Source organism: Pristiophorus japonicus, chromosome 19, assembly GCF_044704955.1.
Source record: "Pristiophorus japonicus isolate sPriJap1 chromosome 19, sPriJap1.hap1, whole genome shotgun sequence".
Lineage (NCBI taxonomy): Eukaryota > Metazoa > Chordata > Chondrichthyes > Pristiophoridae > Pristiophorus > Pristiophorus japonicus.
This window is the reverse complement of record NC_091995.1, coordinates 56474627-56492847: the sequence shown is the minus strand read 5'-3', so window position 1 is coordinate 56492847 and position 18221 is coordinate 56474627. Positions and strand designations below refer to the sequence as shown.

The 18221-nt window shown below is 51.8% G+C and overlaps 1 protein-coding gene across 1 annotated transcript in view; it reads right to left on the bottom strand.

Moving 5' to 3' along the window:
* Positions 1 to 17329: 17329 nt before the first annotated feature.
* The window catches only part of LOC139229877 (antigen peptide transporter 1-like), a 264121-nt gene continuing 263229 nt past the window's right edge, over positions 17330 to 18221 (bottom strand). Inside the window, 1 exon segment of the mRNA XM_070861510.1 lies at positions 17330 to 18221. This exon segment is cut by the window's right edge and continues 1305 nt beyond it. The gene's annotated coding sequence lies outside the window, so the exon portion shown is untranslated.

Below are 18221 nucleotides of genomic sequence, written 5' to 3'. Positions count from 1 at the left end.
ACAAACAGGAGCTGCGTGTCGTAATTGAGACTGTACTGCTGGCGGAAGAAATACGTCGCCAGCGCACGCCACCTAGGAGCGGGCTCAACGTAAAGGTATCTCTGCAGGGTCTGAAGACGGAAAGTCGCGAGCTGGGTGCTGACGCACACCAACGACTGACCGCCCTCCCTAAGTGGGAGACTCAAGACCGCAGCAGAGACCCAGTGCTTCCTATTGTTCCTGAAGAAGTCCACCAGCTTCTTCTGTATCTTGGCGACAAACGCAGGGGGAGGGGTCAAAGTGACCAGCCGGTACCACAACATGGCGGCCACCAGCTGGTTTATGACTAGCGCTCGACCCCTGTAGGACAGCACTCGGAGCAGTCCTGTCCAGCGCCCTAGGCGAGCGGCGACCTTGGCCTCCAGCTCCTGCCAGTTCGCCGGCCAGGCTTCCTCGTCAGGGCTAAGGTAGACTCCCAGATAGAGGAGATAGGTCGTGCTCCAGGCAAAAGGCCTGAGCTCCTCCGGCAGGGAGTCCACCCGCCACTGACCCACCAGGAGTCCGGAACATTTCTCCCAGTTGATCCTGGCGGAGGATGCGGCCGAGTAAATCTCCTGGCACTCACGCATCCTCCGCAGGTCAGCGGGATCCTCTACCGCGAGGAGCACGTCATCGGCGTAAGCCGAGAGGACGACCTCCATGCCCGGCCCTTGCAGAGCCAGTCCCGCCAACCTCGTCCACAGGAGGCGCAGGAAAGGCTGCACGCAGATGGCATATAACTGGCTGGACATGGGGCATCCCTGGCGCACCCCTCTCCTAAAGCGAAGGGGTGCCGTCAAGGACCGAAATGCGTCCCGAACCCGAAAGCGCGCAGAGTTCCGAGCAGATAGTCGTGATCCACCCTGTCGAACGCCTTCTCTTGGTCGAGAGATAGGAAGGCGACCGACAGACCAGCCTCCTGGGAATGATGGATGAGGTCCCGGACCAGATGGATGTTATCGTGGATTGTCCGGCCCGGGACTGTGTAGGACTGGTCGGGGTGGATCATGTGGTCCAGCACGGCGCCAAGACGAGCAGACATCACCCTGGCGAAGATTTTGTAGTCCGTGCTGAGGAGGGAGACCGGGCGCCAGTTCTTAAGGAGGCGGAGATCGCCCTTCTTAGGCAGCAGGACGATGACTGCCCTGCGCCAAGAGAGGGGCATCTCCCCGGTCGCCAGACTTTCCCCCAGGACCCGCGCGTAGTCGCCCCCTAGGATGTCCCAGAATGCCCTGTGGAACTCCACGGTCAGCCCGTCCAGCCCCGGGGCTTTTCCCTCGAGAGCCGGGCGAGGGCGCCGGTCAGCTCCGCCAGGCTTAGCGGAGCTTCCAGATTTTCGGCGCCCTCCTGGCTGATCTTCGGCAGGTCCTCCCACAAAACTCTACGCGCTTCCTCGCTGGACGGCTCTGGAGAGAACAGAGCCCCATAATATTCACGGGCCCTGTTGTTGACGCCCTCCGGATCCGAGATGAGAGAGCCGTCGTCGGCCAGCAGCGTCAAGAGCTGCTTACGGACACTCTGTCTTTTTTCCAGCGAGTAGAAGAAGGGGGAGCCGCGGTCCAGATCCCGCAGGAACCGGATCCGCGACCTCACGAACGCGCCTCGGGACCCGATGAGCTGCAGGTCCTTCAGCGCGGCCTTCTTCGCTTCGTACACCGTCCGCAGGGCCGGGTCCTCGATGACTTGACCGAGATGGGACTCCAGGTCGAGCACCTCTTTTTCTAGGCGCCCGACCCTGGCCGCCCGCCTCTTGGTCGACCCCCTCGCGTACTCTTGACAGAAGACGCGGACGTGAGCCTTGCCCATGTCCCACCATAGCCTCAAGGAGGGGAAGGCCCCCTGCTTCCTTCTCCAGTCGGCCCAGAAACGACGGAACGAGTCCTGGAACCGCACGTCCTCCAGCAGCTGGTTGTTAAAGTGCCAGTACGCGGACCCCGTCCTCGCGTGGAGCGAAGCGAGCTCTGCCCACAGCAGGTGGTGGTCCGAACACGGCACCGGTCGCATGGAGGCCGCCGCGACGCAGGAAACATACGCCCGAGACACATAAAGGCGGTCGACTCTGGACCATCCTACTCCAGGCCTCACCCAAGTAAAGGCGTTGGAGTCGGGGTGGAGATTTCGCCAGACGTCCACCAAGTCGAAGGACCCGACCAGGTCCCTCAACTTCCCCATCGCCGTCATGCACTGCGGGGCACCGGAGCGGTCCCCCGCCTCGAGGGTGCAGTTAAAATCCCCCCCGAGGACAATGCCGTCGCCGACGTCGACGGAGCCAAGAAGAGCGGACACCTCTTCGAAGAAGCGCGTTTGCTGCGGGTCGGGCTGAGGGGCGTACACGTTCACGAGATGGAGCGGCACGTCCCCCAGGCGAACCGTTACGTGCAGCAAGCGGCCTGGCATGGGCTCCTCGACCCCCAAGATCTCCGGCTGAAAATGCGGGCCCAGCAAGATGGCCACCCCACAAGAAGTGGCGGTGAGGTGGCTCATGCGGACCTCTCCTTGCCATTCCAGGAGCCACGTGGCTTCGTCTCCCGGAACGGTGTGGGTTTCTTGCAGGAAGCACACCGCATATTTCCCCTCCCGCAGGAGCGAAAAATTGTTAAATCTACGGTGTGCCTCTCTGCCGCCTTTGATGTTGAGGCTGGCTATGGTTATCTTCATGACAAGAGCATAGTGCAACCTCTACCTAACCTATTGTGGGGGGGAGAGTGGAGTCGTTTGTTGACCTCCACTCCCTCAGCAGCCCAGCGAGGAACTTTTTAAGCCGGCGCAGCTCAAGGCCTTGTGCCTTTGATAAGGGCCCGCCCGCGGCCATGGTTTTAGCGGCGACGCAGACGGAAGCGATGAGCAGCCCCGGCTCGGACCATCTTTCCCGGGCCAGACGGGTTCGGTTGCGGCGACCCTGGCTCTGGACCAAAAAGTCCCAGAGTTCCTCTACGGGAATGAGGGGGGACTCAGCGGCGGGCACGAGGAGATCCACCGCCTCACTGGCGATGGACTCGAGATCTTCTCCCTCGTCCCCCACCGAGTCCCCGTCCCCCTCCGGGAGGTCGCCGCCAGCAGCCGGCCCGTCGACCGCACGAGGTACGGCAAACGGCCCGGCCGCTCCATCCGGCCCTGGCTCTGCCCCGATCCCACCCCCAGGATCGTCGGCAGAGGAGTCCCCACTGGGCTCTTTTAAAAGTGGTGCTGGGTCAGGAAGCGACAGCGGAAGGGGTTCCTCCTCCACCCCAGGAACCGGGGAACGTGGAGAGACCTGGTCAAAGTAATGTTCCAGGTCCTCTAAGTACCCCAGCTCCAAAGTAGGGGGCGAGGGTTGTTGATCTTCCCCCTCCCCGCCGCCACCCCCCGGCCCAGCGTGTGGATGTTGATTAAAATTTATAAAATGTTAATTATCTGCCGGATTGAGCAAGTCCCGGGGGATGTTGGGTATTGGCTGGGCGGGCTCAGGTTCGGCCTTTTCGGCCCCGCCCGCCTCAGTCCCCGGGACGCTCGACCCGGCGGCAACGCATTCCTCCGCCGGCCCCACGCCCCCCACGACAGGCAGATCTTCCTCGCCATCCCCGGGAGGCAGAGGCTGGGCAGCCTCGACTGTCTCACCCTCCCCGGGGACAGATTCCTCGCGCCTACGGCACGGTTTGGGGGCGCTGATGGGGGACGCGGGACACGCGGCGGGCACCGACTCCTCCGCGGAGGGATGTTGTTCCCCCTCCACCTCATTGGAGCGGCGCCTCCTTTTTTTCCTGGGGGGGCGTGGAGGCAGGGAGACCTCCATGTCTCCATGCCTCCACGTCTCCAGGGAGGCCTCCCGCTCCACTCCCCCCCTTTTGCTTTTCTTGCCCGCGCCCGAACCCCTCTGTGATATTGGTCAAGGGCTCGGGCACGGGCTCAGGGCACCCCGCGCTCGCCGGTGACGGGGTTGGGCTGAGCGCGGTGATTGGGCTGTCCGGTGCACTGAGGGGACCCGCCTCGAGGTGTTTAGTCTTCCTCCGCGCCTTCCTTCTGCCCGGATGCTCTCCCTCCCCCCCGCCGGAGGCCGTAAAAACAAAGGCCCCCGATGATGCCCGCGCACCTACGGCTCCCGGCACGCGGACGCTACTAGGGGGAGGGGTGGCGGCGGCGCCAGCCTTGGCCGCCTTTGGTGGTTTGGCGGCCTTGGAGGCAGGGCAGTTCTTACGAACGTGCCCCACCTCCCTGCAGGCATGGCACCGCACGCCGTCCGACGTCCAGAAGACGCGGTAGGCAGTCCCCTCGTGCACCACGTTGAAGGTGCCCTCCGTCGTCTCCTCCCGCGCCATCCGGACAAAGAGCTGGTGGCGGAAGGAGAACACGTGGCGCAGGCTGTTCTCCCTGAGGCCGAGCGGTATGGGGTTGATCCCTGACCTTACCTCCCCCAGTTGGTGTAGGTGAGGGAGGAGGAGCTCAGCGGGAATAAAGGGCGGGATGTTGGAAAGGACGACCCTCTGCGCGGTGGCCTCGAGAGGGTCCACCGGCAGGAAGGTCCCGCCCACGGTGAGCCCCTTTTCAAGGGCCAGGGACACCGCCCGCTCCGACCCCAGGAAGAACACGGCCTTCCCGGACATTTTGGAGGCTGCCACAATGGCCGAGGGGCCGACTACCCCAGCCATCGCCCGCACGCACTCCTCGATGGTCATTGTGGGGTGAGTGTAGCTCTTGACCCCGTGCTTCTTTGTTATTAGTCTCAATGGTGGCAGGGCAGCAGGAGGCGCAGGACGTGCCGTGGATGTGGACGCCGCCTGCGCATATGTCCTAGCTGGCCCTGCCACCGGCGTAGATGGAGTCGCCATCACGGGGTCCCTTTAAGGGCTACACTCACCCCAAAGTCACAGGCTTTAATGGTCTTAAAGTGGCCTCGTTTAATATATGAGCAGAGGAGCTCTTAATGAGGCACACCTCTCCCCTAGTTGACGATTGGGGAGGGGCCTTGCTCCCTCTGCTCAGTTGTCTAATTATGTTTTTTTTTTAATTAGGAGGAAAGGGGCTCTCAAAGAGAGAGGGGAGAGACAGAGAGAGAGAGAGAGAGAGGGGTGAGAAACAGGAAAGCTGAGAGGGCAGGTCTCCCCTCACAGTGCTGGGTGGGTGTTGCTGGGGTGCACCCCCCAGATGGTGAAAGAACAAAGTCTTTTGGATGGTCTTTGGGTGGGGGGAGAAGATGTCTTCACCTGGGGCAGCTGGAGCCACCCAGGCACAGCACTCCCAACGATGTTAATTGGGGTTAACAACGAGTCTTCACCCAGCTAGCTCCAGCTATCCCAGGCCAGGCAATTGTCGAGGGGTGCTTCAGTGGTGTGTGGGGCCTAGTTGTGGGCAAGACCCCCACACACACTTCCACACACACCCCCCGTGATGTTCCGGCCCTCGAAGTTATCTTCTTTCTCCCCCCACCGATGAAACAAAGTCTATCGGGAGTGCACCAAAATACACCCACCTGAAGAATATTATTGACTCTCGCTCCTTCCACACTGGATGGATGTTGTTATTTCCCCTTCTCTCCAACTCTCTGCAGCAGTATTAAAGTTGTTGTTTTCTGCTCTCCTCCTCTCCCTCTGGATGGTGAAATGTAGTAAGCCCCTTCCTCCTCTTCCTGGGGTGTTCACAGGGTTCCACAGGCCTCAGGCAGGAGCTCCTTCCCTCACTGCTCCAGGCTCCAAATGATTAGGCCACGCCTCCAACAGCTCCAGATACCTGTGAGCAAACTCCCAGGTGCATACATTACAGTGGAGAGGGAGGTAGAGCGGGACATCTTCAGCGTACATGTGGAAACTGACACTGTGTTTTTGGATGATGTCACCGAGGGGCAGCATGTAGATGAGGAATAGAAAATTTCTTGGAGGACACCAGTTGGAAGAGAAGCGATATCAGGTGATTCTCTGGCTACGATTAGAGAGATAAGAATGGAAGCAGGCGAGTGCAGTCCCACCCAGCTGGACGATGGTGGAGAGGCGTTGGAGGAGGATGGACGAGGAGGGAAAGTTTACCTTTGTCACAGTCACAAAGGATGCCTTTTGTGACCTTGAGCAGGAAGTGCGTGTCATGGACAGGATGAGCTCAGAGAGGGAATGAGAGGAGATCGGAGAGGACCTGGAAAAAAAGGTGAATTCAGACTAGGGCAGGGGGAACCTTGGGGAAGTTTGGCCCGGTGGGCTAGGGGGAGGGAGGGAAGCGGCTGATCAAATGGCCTCAAGCTGATTGACAAAGAAGTCCATGAGCTCCTGTTGTTGGACAGGGGAGAGGGGTTTAAGAAGATGGTTTGCAGTAGAAATAAGAAGCCAGGGTTATCTTTCCATTCCAGGATGATCCTGCAATAGGGAGCAGTTTTGACAGAGGAGAGAAGGACCCTCCCTTGGCCTTAAGAGAGTAGTGATGGGGGAACGGCCAGAGTGAGAGAGAGTAATGGTTTTAATAGGGACTGGGGTATCAAAGGTAGGGGTGTGGGTGCGGTTGAGCAGATCGGCAGCTCATTGGTCATTGAATATATTTCATCATCATCATCAAATCGAGGAAGACTTGCTTCCACTCTAAAAGTGAGCTCTCAGGTGACTGAACAGTCCAATACAGGAATTACAGTCTCTGTCACAGGCGGGACAGACAGTGGTTGAAGGAAATGGAGGGTGGGACTGGTTTACCGCACGTTCCTTTCGCTGCCTGCGCTTGATTTCTGCATGCTCTCGGCGTTGAGACTCGAGGTGCTCAGCGCCCTCCCGGATGCTCTTCCTCCACTTAGGGCAGTCTTTGGCCAGGGATTCTCAGGTGTCGGTGGGGATGTTGCATTTTATCAGGGAGGCTTTTAGGGTGTCCTTGAAACATTTCCTCTGCCCACCTTGGGCTCGCTTGCCGTGTAGGAGTTCCGAGTAGAGCGCTTGGTTTGGGAGTCCGTGTCAGGCATGTGAACAATGTGGCCCGCCCAGAGGAGCTGGTCGGGTGTGGTCAGTGCTTTGATGTTGACCTGGTCGAGGACGCTAACGTCGGTGTGTCTGTCCTCCCAGGGGATTTGCAGGATCTTGCGGAGACAGCGTTGGTGGTATTTCTCCAGTGACTTGAGGTGTCTATTGAATATGGTGCAGGTCTCTGAGCTTGCGTTTGCACACATTCAGAGACTGAACTCAAAGTCATAGTCAATATCTTCACCGAGATGTACGAAAACATGGACCTTACACTAAACATCCATAAGACAAAGGTCCTCCACCAACCTGATACCGCCACACAGCACTGCCCCCAATCATCAAGATCCATGGCGCAGTCACTTGGACAACGTGGACCACTTTCCATACCTCGGGAGCCTATTATCAGCGAGATTCAACACCGCCTCCAGTGCGCTAGTGCAGCCTTCGGCCGCCTGAGGAAAAGAGTGTTTGAAGACCAGGCCTTCAAACCTACCACCAAGCTCATGGTCTACAGGACTGTAGTGATACCCACCCTCCTGTGTGAATATATTAAAGGCAGTGATAGATAGATTTTTGTATGATAAAGGAGTGAAGGGTTATGGGGAGCGGGCAGAGGAGAGGACTTGAGGCCAAGATCAGAACAGCCATGATCTTATTGAGGGGTCAGTATTGAGGGAGGGGTCAGTATTGAGGGAGGTGGGGTCAGTATTGAGGGAGGAGTCAGTATTGAGGAGGGAGGAGTCAGTATTGAGGGAGGAGTCAGTGTTGAGGGGGGTGGGGTCAGTAGTGAGGGAGGTGGGGTCAGTATTGAGGGAGGTGGGGTCAGTATTGAGGGAGGAGTCAGTATTGAGGGAGGAGTCAGTGTTGAGGAAGGTGGGGTCAGTATTGAGGGAGGTGGGGTCAGTATTGAGGGAGGGGAGTAGCATTGAGGGAGGTGAGTGCCACCCAATAAAGAGTTTGGTGGGAGTGTGACGTGTCAGTAACACACGAAGTGCTAAGCCTACAATGTGGGTGAAATGTTTCACTACCCAGAATGTTGCCAGCAGATGTGGCTGACAGACAGGTTCATAAGAACATAAGAAATAGGAACAGGAGTAGGCCATATGGCCCCTCGAGCCTGCTCCGCTATTCAATAAGATCAAGGCTGATCTGATCATGGACTCAGCTCCACTTGCCTGCCGTTTAAGAAACTGTCTATGTCTTAAATTTATTCAATGTCCCAGTTTCCACAGCTCTCTGAGGCAGCGAATTCCACAGATTTACAACCCTCAGAGAAGAAATTCCTCCGCATCTCTGTTTTAAATGGGAGGCCCCTTATTCTAAGATCATGCCCTCTAGTTCCAGTCTCCCCTATCAGTGGTAACATCCTCTCTGCATCCACTTTATCAAGCCCCCTCATAATCTTATACGTTTCGATAAGATCACCTCTCATTCTTCTGAATTCCAATGAGTAGAGGCCCAACCTACTCAATCTTTCCTCATAAGTCAACCCCCTCATCTCCAGAATCAACCTAGTGAACCTTCTCTGAACTGCCTCCAAAGCAAGTATATCCTTTCGTAAATATGGAAACCAAAACTGTATGCAGTATTCCAGGTGTGGCCTCATCGGTATCCTGCATAACTGAAGCAAGACTTCCCTGCTTTTATACTCCATCCCCTTTGCAATAAAGGCCAAGATACCATTAGCCTTCCTGATCACTTGCTGTACCTGCATACTATCCTTTTGTGTTTCATGCACAAGTACCTCCAGGTCCCACTGTACTGCGGCACTCTGCAATTTTTCTCAATTTAAATAATAACTTGCTCTTTGATTTTTTTTCTACAACACTTTCCAACATTATACTCCATCTGCCAAATTTTTGCCCACTCACTTAACCTATGTCCTTTTGCAGATTTTTTGTGTCCTCCTCATACATTGCTTTTCCTCCCATCTTTGTATCGTCAGCAAACTTGGTTACATTACACTCAGTCCCTCTTCCAAGTCGTTAATATAGATTGTAAATAGTTGAGGTCCCAGCACTGATCCCTGCGACACCCCACTAGTTACTGGTTGCCAACCAGAGAATGAACCATTTATCTCTATTCTCTGTTCTCTGTTAATTAGCCAATCCTCTATCCATGCTAATATATTACCCCCAACCCCATGAACTTTTATCTTGTGCAGTAACCTTTTATGTGGCGCCTTGTCAAATGACTTCTGGAAGTCCAAATACACCCAACCACCGATTCCCCTTTATCCACTCTGTTCGTTACATCCTCAAAGAATTCCAGCCAATTTGTCAAACATGACTTCCCCTTCATAAATCCATGATGACTTTGCCTGACCGAATTTTGCTTTTCCAAATTGTCATGTATATAACCCCTTGTAACCTGCATCACACCTGACTACCAGAGGGTTTACCTGTCGGAGTACCAAGGGATCCCAGCATTCCTTGGGAGCACAGATATAAGCAGGACACCCACAAGGTACCTGCACTCTGGAATCTTAATAAAGGAGCTAAGTTCACACTTGCTCATTACACACAGTACTCGGTCTGACCATTTATTATGAGTGTAACAATTGGCGACGAGGTAACAAACAACCGTGCGAAAATGCAAAGAACAGTCATCATCCTGGAGAAGTTCTCAGAAGGGGAGGATTGGGAGGCCTTCGTAGAGAGACTCGACCAATACTTCATGGTCAACGAGCTAGAAGAGGACGAGAACGCAGATAGCAGTTAATGGGTACGATGTAATTGGCATCACAGAGACATGGCTCCAGGGTGACCATGGCTGGGAACTCAACATCCGGGGGTATTCAACATTTAGGAAGGATAGACGGAGAGGAAAAGGAGGCGGGGTGGCGTTGCTGGTTAAAGAGGAAATTAATGCACTAGTAAGGAGGGACATTAGCCTGGATAATGTGGAATTGGTATGGGTGGAGCTGTGGAATACCAAAGGGCAGAAAACGCTGGTGGGAGTTGTGTACAGGCCACTAAACAGCAGTAGTGAGGTTGGGGAAAGCATAAAACAAGAAATAAAGGATGTGTGCAATAAAGGTACAGCAGTTATCATGGGCAACTTTAATCTACCTATAGATTGGGTTAATCAAACTGGTAGCAATGCGGAAGAAGAGAATTTCCTGGAGTGTATTAGGGACAGTTTTCTTGATCAATATGTCGAAGAACCGACTAGAGAGCTGGCCATCCTAGACTGGGTGATGTGTAATGAGAAGGGACTAATTAGCAATCTTGTTGTGCAAGGCCCCTTGGGGAAGAGTGACCATAATATGGTAGAATTCTTTACTAAGATTGAGAGTGACACAGTTAATTCAGAAACTAGGGTCCGAAACTTAAGGAAAGCTAACTTCGATGGTATGAGGCGTGAATTGGCTAGAATAGACTGGCAAATAATACTTAAAGGGTTGACGGTGGATAGGCAATGGCAAACATTTATAGATCACATGGATGAACTTCAACAGTTGTACATCCCTGTCTGGAGTAAAAATAAAACGGGGAAGGTGGCTCAACCGTGGCTAACAAGGAAAATTAAGGATAGTGTTAAATCCAAGGAAGAGGCATATAAAAAGTAGCAATCCTGAGGACTGGGAGAAATTTAGAATTCAACAGAGGAGGACAAAGGGTTTAATTAGGAGGGAGAAAATAGAGTATTCGAGTAAGCTTGCAGGGAACATAAAAACTGACTGCTAAAGCTTCTATAGATATGTGAAGAGAAAAAGATTGGTGAGAACAAACGTAGGTCCCTTGCAGTCTGACTCAGGTGAATAATAATGGGGAACAAAGAAATAGCAGACCAATTGAACAAATACTTTGGTTCTGTCTTCACGAAGGAAGACACAAATGACCTTCTGGATGTACTAGGGGACCGAGGGTCTAGTGAGAAGGAGGAACTGAAGGATATCCTTATTAGGCAGGAAATTGTGTTGGGTAAATAGATGGGATTGAAGGCCGATAAATCCTTGGGCCTGATTGTCTGCATCAGAGAGTACTTAAGGAAGTGGCCCTGGAAATAGTGGATGCATTGGTAATCATTTTCCAACTGTCTATCGACTCTGGATCAGTTCCTATGGACTGGAGGTAGCTAATGTACCACCACATTTTTAAAAAGAAGGGAGAGAGAAAACGGGTAATTATAGACCGGTTAGCCTGACATCAGTAGTGGGGAAAATGTTGGAATCTATTATTAAGGATGAAATAGCAGCGCATTTGGAAAGCAGTGACAGGATCGGTCCAAGTCAGCATGGATTTATGAAAGGGAAATCATGCTTGACCAATCTTCTGGAATGTTTTGAGGATGTAACTAATAGAGTGGATAAGGGAGAACCAGTGGATGTGGTGTATTTGGACTTTCAAAAGGCCTTTGACAAGGTACCACATAAGAGATTGGTGTACAAGATCAAGGCACATGGCATTGGGGGTAATGTACTGGCGTGGATAGAGAATTGGTTGGCAGACAGGAAGCAGAGAGTCGGGATAAACGGGTCTTTTTCGGAATGGGAGTGGAGTACCGCAAGACTCAGTGCTGGGACCCCAGCTCTTTACAATATACATTAATTATTTGGATGAAGGAATTGAGTGTAATATCTCCAAGTTTGCAGATGACACTAAACTGGGTGGCGATGTGAGCTGTGAGGAGGATGCTAAGAGGCTGCAGGGTGATTTGGACAGGTTAGGTGAGTGGGCAAATGCATGGTAGATGCAGTATAATGTGGATAAATGTGAGGTTATCCACTTTGGTGACAAAAACACGAAGGCAGAATATTATCTGAATGGCGGCAGATTAGGAAAAGGGGAGGTGCAATGAGACCTGGGTGTCATGGTTCATCAGTCATTGAAAGTTGGCATGCAAGTACAGCAGGCGGTGATGAAGGCAAATGGCATGTTGGCCTTCATAGCGAGGGGATTTGAGTATAGGAGCAGGGAGGTCTTACTGCAGTGAAGCCTCACCTGGAATATTGTGTTCAGTTTTGGTCTCCTAATCTGAGGAAGGACGTTCTTGCTATTAAGGGAGTGCAGCGAAGGTTCACCAGACTGATTCCAGGGATGGCTGGACTGACATATGAGGTGAGACTGGATCAACTGAGCCTTTATACACTGGAGTTTAGAAGGATGAGAGGGGATCTGATAGAAACTTATAAGATTCTGACGGGGCGGGACAGGTTAGATGCGGGAAGAATGTTCCCGATGTTGGGGAAGTCCAGAACCAGGGGACATAGTCTTAGAATAAGGGATAGGCCATTTAGGACTGAGAGGAGAAACTTCTTCACTCAGAGAGTCGTTAACCTGTGGAATTCCCTGCCGCAGAGAGTCGTTGATGCCAGTTCATTGGATATATTCAAGAGGGAGTTAGATATGGCCCTTACGGCTACAGGGATCAAGGGATATGGAGAGAAAGCAGGAAAGGGATACTGAGGTGAATGATCAGCCATGATCTTATTGAATGGCGGTGCAGGCTTGAAGGGCTGAATGGCCTATTCCTGCACCTATTTTCTATGTTTCTATGAGAACCCTACCAAATGAAGGAAGATCCTCCTAACTGTCGGTGGTACAACAACCTATGGCCTCATGAAGAATCTCCTGGCCCCGGCAAAACTAACGGAGAAATCCTACGAAGAATTGTGTACGCTGGTCCGGGAGCACCTAAATCCCAAGGAAAGTGTTTTGATGGCTCGTGTCGAACTGTATCTCGCCAATGATATGTCGCTGAACTAAGGTGCCTCGCAGGACATTGTGAGTTTGAGGGATTTCTAGAACAAATGCTCAGAGACTTTTTTGTACTGGGCATCGGACAGGAGACAATTCTTCGCAAACTGTTGACTGTAGAAACTCCGAATCTGAGTAAAGCCATAACAATAGCCCAGGCATTTATGTCCACCAGCAACAACACCAAACAGATTTCACAGAACAAAGAAGTTTTGGCCAGTACTGTGCATAAAGTAACGTCGGTTTTGAGCAGAAATGTACATGGAGAACGTACACCGGCTGCTGTGACCTGACCTCAATTGACCCAGAGTCCGCCATCATCTGTTAATGTGAGGCAGTTAACACCCTGTTGGTGCTGCGGAGGTGATCATTGGGCCCATCAATGCCGCTTCAAGCACTATGCGTGCAATGGCTGCAGAACAATGGGACACCTCCAGCGAATGTGCAGGTGAGCTGCAAACCCTGCAAACCACCACGTGGCAGAGGAAGCTCGATCCACTGTGGATCAGGCTGAATTGGAAACTCGTACGGAGGAGGCAGAAGTGTACAGGGTACACACGTTCACGATGAAATGCCCACTAATAATGTTGAAAGTTGAACTGAATGGTATTCCAGTGTCTGTGGAGCTGGACACAGGGGCAAGTCAGTCCATAATGAGTAAAACGACCTTCGACAGGCTGTGGGAAAAGAAGGCACACAGGCCCAAGCTCAGCCCCATTCACACCTAAAGACTTACACCAAGGAACTAATCCCTGTAATTGGCAGTGCTGAAGTCAAAGTCTCCTATGACTGAGCAGTACACGAACTCCCGCTGTGGATTGTGTCAGGGGATGGCCCCACGTTGTTTGGCAGAAGCTGGCTGGGGAAAATCCGCTGGAACTGGGACGACATCTGAGCACTTTCGTCCGTCAACGACACTGCACGTCCTGAGCAGGTTCTGAGCAAGTTCCCATCATTATTCGAGCCAGGCATTGGAAGCTTTGAGGGCGAAAGTGCAGATCCATTTGGTTCCCGGTACGCGACCCATCCACCACAAGACTCGGGCGCTACCATACATGATGCGTGAAAATATGGAAATCGAGCTGGACAGGCTGCAACGCGAAGGCATCATCACGTTGGTGAAATTCAACGACTGGGCCAGTCCAATTATTCCGGTACTCAAGGAGGACGGTACGGTTAGAATTTGCGGGGACTATAAAGTAACGATTAACCGTTTTTTACTGCAAGACCAGTACCCGCTACCCAAGGCAGACGACCTATTTGCGATCCTGGCTGGAGGGAAGATATTCACCAAGCTGGACCTGACCTCGGCCTACATGACACAGCAGGTGGAGGAGTCTTCGAAAGGCCTCACCTGCATCAACACACTCAAAGGTCTGTTTATCTACAACCGGTGCCCGGTCGGGATTCGGTCAGCTGCAGCGATCTTCCAACGGAACATGGAGAGCCTGCTAAAGTTGGTTCCTTGCATAGTGGTCTTCCAGGACAACATATTGGTTACAGGTCGGGACACCATTGAGCACTTGAAGAATCTGGAGCAGGGTCTTAGTTGGTTGGATCGCGTAGGCCTCAGATTGAAATGCTCGAAGCGTGTTTTCCTGGCACGGGACGTCGAATTCTTAGGAAGGAGAATCACAGCAGATGGCATCAGACCCACCGACACCAAGACGGAGGCCATCAAGAACGCGCTGCAACCACAGAACGTGACTATTTCGGTAATTTCCTACCTGGGTTAAGCACCCTGCTAGAACCCCTACATGCGCTACTGCGCAAGGGAAACGACTGGGTATGGGGGAATTCACAAGAGGCTGCCTTTAAGAAAGCCAGAAACTTATTGTGTTCTAACAAACTGCTGGTCCTGTATAATCCATGTAAACGATTAGTGCTAGCTTGTGATGCGTCGTCATACGGGGTCGGCTATGTGTTATGACAGGTTAATGAATCAAGAGTTTTGCAACCGGTTGCGTATGCATCCAGGAGTTTGTCCAAGGCCGAAAGGGCCTACAGCATGATTGAAAAAGATGCTCTGGCGTGCGTTTATGGGGTAAAAAAATGCACCAGTACTTATTTGGCCCCAAGTTCGAGCTTGAAACTGATCACAAGCCGCTCATATCGCTATTCTCGGAGAGCAAAAGGATTAATACGAATGCCTGACCACATCCAAAGATGGGCGCTCACGCTGTCGGCATACAACTGTGTAATCTGCCACAGACTGGGCACAGAGAACTGCATGGATGCTCTCAGTCGGCTGCCATTACCCACCACTGGGGTGGAAATGGCACAGCCAGCGGACTTGCTCATGGTCATGGAGGCATTTGAGAACGAAAAGTCCCCCGTTATGGCCCACCAGATCAGGACCTGGACCAGCCAGGATCCTTTACTGTCCTCCATGGGAGCTGGTCCAGTTTCCCAGTGGAGATGCAGGAGGTGATTAAGCCATTCCACAGACTCAAAGAGTTGTCCCTGCAGACGGACTGTCTAGTGTGGGGCAATTGCGTGGTCTTGCCCAAGAAAGGCAGAGACACATTTATTTGCCAACTGTACAACACCCACCCAGGCATCGTAATGATAAAAGCCACAGCCAGATCCCACGTGTGGTGGCCCGGCATCGACTCAGATTTAGAGTCAAGCGTGCACCAGTGCAACACTTGCTCTCAGCTGAGCAATGCACCCAGAGAGGCACCGCTAAGTTTGTGGTCCTGGCCCTCCAAACCGTGGTCGAGGATCCACGTGGACTATGTGGGCTCATTCCTCGGCAAAATGCTTTTGGTTGTCGTGGACGCTTACTCAAAATGGATTGAATGTGCAATAATGTCTGTAAGCACATCCATGGCCACCATTGAAAGCCTACGAGCCATGTTTGCCACGCATGGCTTGCCTGATGTCCTAGTCAGTGACAATGGTCCATGTTTCACCAGTGCTGAATTCAAGGAATTCATGAAATTCATGACCCACAACAGGATCAAACACGTCACATCTGCCCCGTTCAAGCCCGCATCCAATGGCCAGGCAGAATGGGCAGTTCAGACCATCAAGCAAAGCTTGAAACGCGTGTCGGAAGGCTCCTGCTCATGAAAAGGGCACTTAAAACAAGGCTCTCTCTGGTCCACCCTGATCTCCATGATCACCTGGAGGGCAGGTAGCATCAACAAAGTGTGTACCATGACCGCGCAAATTTGTCACGTGATATTGAGATCAATGATCCTGTGTCTGTACTCAATTATGGACATGGTCCCAAAAGGCTCGCTGGCACGGTCACAGCCAAAGAGGGGAATAGGGTGTTTCAGGTCAAACTGACCAATGAACAAATGCACAGAAAACACTTGGACCAAATCAAATTGAGGTTCACCAACAGCTATGTACAACCTGAAGAGGACACCACCAACTTTCATCTTGCAACACACACACACATGGCAACTGACATCATGGTTGACCATGAAGCCGAACTCACCATCCCGGCAAGGCCGGCTGCCCAACAGCCCAGTGAAGAACTGACCAACTCACCCACACCCGCATTTGTACTGAGACGATCGACAAGGGAGTGAAAAGCCCCAGATCGTCTCACCTTGTAAATAAGTGTACTGTTGACTTCACGGGGGAGTGATGTTATGTATTTAACTCCTTGTAACCTACATCACACCTGACCACCAGAGGGCCCACCTGTTGGGAGTCCCAAGGGATCCCAGCAACCCTTGGGAGCACGGTATATAAGCAGGCCACCCACGAGGTACCTGCACTCTCGAGTATTATTAAAAGGAGCTAAGGTCACACTTCCTTATTACACACAGTACGCAGCCTCACCATTTTTATTATGTGTAACACAAATGTCTTGCTACTGCATCTTTAATAATGGACTCCAACATTTTCCAAACCACAGATGTTAGGCTAACTAGTCTATAGTTTCCTGCTTTTTGTCAGCCTTCTTTTTAAAATAGGGGCGTTACATTTACAGTTTTCCAATTTGCTGGGACCTCCCCAGAATCCAGGGAATTTTGGTAATTCATGAACGTCCTCTGGTGTCGATACACCCGGTGTGTCAGCAATGGGACATAATCCCCTGTGCTGTTTGTTGGAATCGCATGGCAGATGGAGGTTAGCCTGTGACTGCCGTCGCGAGATACACCGATCGCTCCCTTTGCGCAGATCGCAATGGCGGGTGAGAAGTTCGGGTCAGTTCACGAGATTTCAGTGCACGCAGGCATCTAGCGCCATTAGCTCCCCTTTTACAAAAGACCATAGAGGCAGACTCTGGGTTGTAAAATCTTTGATGATGTCTCTACAATAGCCTACTAACCCAAGGGAAGATCACAGTGTGGTCACCACAGTGGGCAAGGGCAGGCCCCGGATTACCTGTGTTTAATACACCTCAGGGCCATGTCCACTGCTAATTATACATACGCCTAAACAGGTCACCGAATCTGAGGCAATTTGGGCCCTTTTTGGGGTTAACTTTTAACCTTTGCAGTTTGTAGTAAACCCAACACTTGATCTGGCAGTGAGATTTGGGATTCCACATGTGGTGTGTGCAGGAACAAATGGTCCACATATTGGGTTACAGCGTTTGGATGGCACAAGGACACATTGCCGACACCATCTGATGATGAAAACTGGTAGTTAATGGACTGGTGTGAGGGAATGTTTGATCGAGAGGATATTTCCACTCCATGGGATGTAATTAATTACACAGACCTTTCAGTAAATAATCTTTATTGAATTGTATCTACACAGAAACATCAGAAGCTTCAAATATTAACGGCAAATCATGAATGGGTGACTTACATTGCAGAGAAATGCTCATTTGGTACAGACAGTCCATCAGTAGCAAACAGTACAACGTCTGTGTGTCTGATCACCCAGACTGGGATGTGTCTGTGTCTGATCACCCAGCAAAGGAGGACTAAGGATTTAATCAGGAGGGGGAAAATAGAGTATGTGTGTAAGCTTGCAGGGAACATAAAAACTGACTGAAAAAGCTTCTATAGATATGTGAAGAGAAAAAGATTTATGAAGACTAATGTCAGAATCAGAGGAATGCATAATGGGGAATAAAGAAATGTCAGACCAATTGAACAAATACTTAGGTTCTGTCTTCACTAAGGAAGACACAAATAACCTCCCGAAAATACTAGGGGACCGAGGGTCTAGCGAGAAGGGGGAACTGAGGGAAATCCTTATTAGTCAGGAAATGATGTTCGGGAAATTGAAGGGACTGAAGGCCGATAAATCTCCAGGGCCTGATAATCTGCATCCCCAAGTACTTAAGGAAGTGGCCCTAGAAATAGTGGATGCATTGGTGATCATTTTCCAACATCCTATAGACTCTGGTTCAGTTCCTATGGATTGGAGGGTAGCTAATGTAACCCTACTTTTTAAAAAAGGAGGGAGCGAAAACAGGGAATTATAGACCGGTTAGCCTGACATCGGTGGTGGGGAAAATGTTGGAATCAATTATTAAAAATGTAATAGCAGCTCATTTGGAAAGCAGTGACAGGATCGGTCCAAGTCAGCATGGATTTATGAAAGGGAAATCATGCTTCACAGATCTTCTAAAGTTTTTTGAGGATGTAACTGGTAGATTGGATAAGGGAGAACCAGTGGA